Source organism: Orycteropus afer, unplaced genomic scaffold, assembly GCF_000298275.1.
Source record: "Orycteropus afer afer isolate SDZICR_OR568_19922 unplaced genomic scaffold, OryAfe1.0 scaffold00061, whole genome shotgun sequence".
NCBI lineage: Eukaryota > Metazoa > Chordata > Mammalia > Tubulidentata > Orycteropodidae > Orycteropus > Orycteropus afer.
Genome location: NW_006921648.1, coordinates 363,354 through 367,234, shown reverse-complemented (window position 1 = coordinate 367,234; position 3,881 = coordinate 363,354). Strand labels below are relative to the sequence as shown.

The 3,881-nt window shown below is 60.6% G+C and overlaps 1 protein-coding gene across 1 annotated transcript in view; it reads right to left on the bottom strand.

The window, feature by feature from the left end:
• Positions 1 to 3,881, bottom strand: part of MAPK8IP3 (mitogen-activated protein kinase 8 interacting protein 3) — a 59,649-nt gene that overhangs the window by 55,206 nt on the left and 562 nt on the right. The window lies entirely within an intron of this gene.

Here is a 3,881-nt window from a genome sequence, read left to right as displayed (position 1 = left end):
GCCACCTGGCCCCGCCCCACGGCCACGGTCCGCTGCAGGTCACGCCCCGCCACCTGGCCCCGCCCCACGGCCACGGTCCGCTGCAGGTCACGCCCTGCCACCTGGCCACGGTCGGCTGCAGGTCACGCCCTGCCACCTGGCCCCGCCCCACGGCCACGGTCGTCACGCCCTGCCACCTGGCCCCGCCCCACGGCCACGGTCGGCTGCAGGTCACGCCCTGCCACCTGGCCCCGCCCCACGGCCACGGTCCGCTGCAGGTCACGCCCTGCCACCTGGCCCCGCCCCACGGCCACGGTCCGCTGCAGGTCAGACCGCTGTCCTCCACGGACCATACTCAATGGGTCAGCAGCCCTTCCGGCCTGGGCTCCGTACGGAAGCTCTGTGGGCATCGCATGCACAGACGGCGGGTGGCCGTGCCTGAGGTGGGCTGGCCGGGAATGGAAGCGGGTCACACAGTCTCTCGCAGACGCTGTGCCTCTCTGAGCTAAGCACTGGTTCACTGCAAGGACGGGCCTTTGCCGCCGCGTCGGTACAGCTGCCATAGCTCCTCGCTCATTCCCTCTGGATCACTCCAGGGGCAAAACGTGGGAGGGGCCACCCCCATCCTCACCACTGTCACTGCCTGTTTCCCACGGAAAAGAACTTGGGGGATATAAAACATGAACCTCTTGACCGGACGAAGCGTAAACCTCCCTTGAGGCCTCTGTGGAAATTCTGTGGTTGGTTTTATGCTGTCAAGTCAAACCACCTACAGGGTTCCCGAGCTGCAGCCTCTCCAGGAACAGATCACCAAGTCTCATCGAGCCACCAGGTGGCCTTGAACTGCCAACCTTTCAGGTAGCAGTGGAGTGCTTAACTGTTGTGCCACCAGGGTTGCTGTAGCGTTTACAATTTGCCTGCTTAACTTCCCACTGTTTACTTCAGCTACAACCACCTCACATAAAAACCAAAACCCAAATTCACTGCCATCAAGTCGGTTCCAACTCGGAGCAACCCCCACTGGGTTTCCAAGGCTGTAAATCTTTATGGAAGTAAACTGCCCCGTCTTCCTTCTCTAGAGCGGCTGGTGGGTTTGAACTGCTGACCTTCTGGTTAGCAGTCAAAGGCACTATCCACCAGAGCCACCTCCCATACAGTGTAACAGCCCTGCATCAGTGACACGTCCCGAACTTCACCCTAAATTGACCACTTAACGTTCAGTTGATTCCCAGTCCCAGTGCCCGCGTGACAGCATGTAACTGCCCTGCAGGGTTTCCCGGGCTGTCGTCTCCACAGGGACAGGTCCTCAGGCCCTCCTTCAGGGCCACTGGGTGCCTCTACCACCGTTCTTCGGTTAACAATCGAGGCCTTAACTATTGTCAAAGGACCCATCGGCTCTGAGAGCCTGAGCAGAGATGGGCAGACCGGGGAACTGGGCTCAGGAGCCTGTGGTCTGGGCTGCGTGGCCCAGTGGGCGGCCGGGATGCCCCATGTGGACATGGAAGCCCCCCGGAGCTCCTCACAGCACTCTTTCCTGGTGGCCTGCACTCCGTGACATACCACGCCCCCAGCCACCAAGGATGGACATGGGCGCTTCTGTCCCCCAGCCCCAGCCCCCTACTCGCTGTGGGCAGACAGCCATGGCGGCCGAGGCGAGAAGCAGCACGTCTCAGGCTGAGCAGCTCCCAAGGGCAGGGCTGGCGCTCAGCCTGCTGGTGGCACTCACGGGCCTGTACCCCCATCCCTGCCCATGGCATCCCCACTCCTGCCACCCATCCAACTGGCCCTCGGCTTCAAAACTGACTGGAGCCTCTGGCTGTGGTGGCGACAGGTGAGGAGGTGGGGGGTGGGGGGTGGGGGTGGCGACAGGGCCTCAGCTCACCAGGCTGCAAGCGGCTCAGGTTACCCTCTGACTAAGCCTTCTTGGGCAGAGGCTGGTCCTGTGGGAGGCCTCCCACCGCCAGAAGCCGTAATGGCCCGGCTCCCCAGCCAGTAGATCACACGTGTAATCGGCCGACCCACAATGCCACAGTGGTCTTTCTTTACAAAACTCAAAACCCACATCTGCTTGAGCGAATCAATGACTAGAGTGCCAGACGCTCCCAGCGCCCAGCCCTCACCCGCGGCCTTTCTAAGGACGGACCGTCAGCATCTAACCGTGGCTCTGACTCCGTGATGCCAGCTTCCCAAGCAGGATTTCTTCGTGGTTCTGTGCCCACTAAGCTCTGAACATCTGGGGTGATGGGGGGCCGGCCTCCAAGCCTGTCTCTCCTGATTGAATAAGCCTCCCAGTGAGGCTCTGGGTGAAGTGTAGCCAGTGCCCTGTGGTATCTGACTAGCACCGGGCAGGGAGGTGGACCTCAGCCCACATAGCTGCTTTCCAAGCAGGCCGGCCGATTCCTAGCCTGAAGTCACCCACTGTGGCTTTCCTGTGTGCCCGCTTATTCACTGACATCAGGGCCTCAGTCAGGTACCACGTGGCCCGAGAGCAGTGAAGACCCCTAGGCCAGGAGTCAGGGCACACTCTGGTCCTGGCTCCGCTCCTCTAAGACCTGCGTCCTAGAGCCAGCGTTCTCCCGCAAAATGCCTGTGGTCCTTCCAGCCTCTGATTCAATGGGCCCTTGCTCCCTCATCAGTTGAGAGCTTTAAATCTGGTGTTTGGGGGTGGAGCACCCCCCTCCCAATTAAATGAAAACAGCCTCTGGACAGACACAGGAACCCCAAAGCAGAACGAAGTGCCCTAAGTAGGACAGGATGACACGACAACCGATGACTTTCGTAAGTATGCTTTAAACCAAACTGCAGCACGAGGCACCCTGTGGTTTAAGGAGCCAAAACACCAAATGCAACTTTAATTTCAGCCCCAAAGTCAGGAGTCTGTTCAACTAAATGAACCAATAAGGGGTCTGAAGTCATTTAATACGATTCTCTGTGAACCCCAAGCAACCACTAACTCCCAGAGGAACAGAACGCTAGGGCTCAGAGAGCTTCCAGGATGACACAGTCATTGGGCTGATGGCAAATCAAACCGCAGAGTGGCCAGGTGACGAGGCCAGGGTCATGGAGAGAACCCACTGCACCCACATCCCCTGATTCACTCAGCTTGTGTTCTCCACCAAGGGCAAGACTCAAGGTCTGGGCTGGGGCTGAACCATGTGACGGTGAATGAATGAAGTTGGGGTATTCCCTCACCCTCCAGCCCCTACCAGGTTATGGAGAATCCCGTAAGCCAGAGGGTGCCCTCCACAGCAGCCCTGCCACAGAGCCAAACAATCTACCGACAAAGACAAGCAGAAGGCAAAGAAGCCACCCCAGGAGCTTGGCCTCTTTCTGGGTAGCCCCACTGCAGTGCTTGTTCATACCGAAACACACAGATCTCAGGCCTTCAAAGTATGGCCCTGGGGACCAGGAAGGGGCCGGACACCCCCAGGCCACTTCTGGCTGCAGCACCCTAGGACATCGGAGACCCCCTTTCTGGATGGGGTTAGAATCGCAGCAACCAGAGAGGTCATACTGGGGGTCTAGGAAGTCGGCTTGGGGAAAACCACACCAGCGCATGGAATCGGCATAGGAGGAATCATGCAAGAGAACGGGCCAGGTGGAGACCAGAGGGCGAACCCGGCTCAGGAGGCGCCAGCCAGGGCGGGGTCGGGGCTCCGGATCGGTCCAGTCTCCCCGGAAGGGCGCCAGGTTGGGACCCTGCGGACAGACCGCGATGGGTGGGGTTGGGGCGAGGGTGGAGCAGCTGGGGGTGGCCGGGGACCCGGCCGGCTGGGGTGGGCAGTGCACTGGGGACGGCACGAACCGGGCCGGCAGGAGCCTGATGACGCCAGGGCACTGGGAAATCACGGCCGGAGGGCCGGGGAGCTGGGGAACGGGCTGGGCTGTGCAGGCGGGGACGG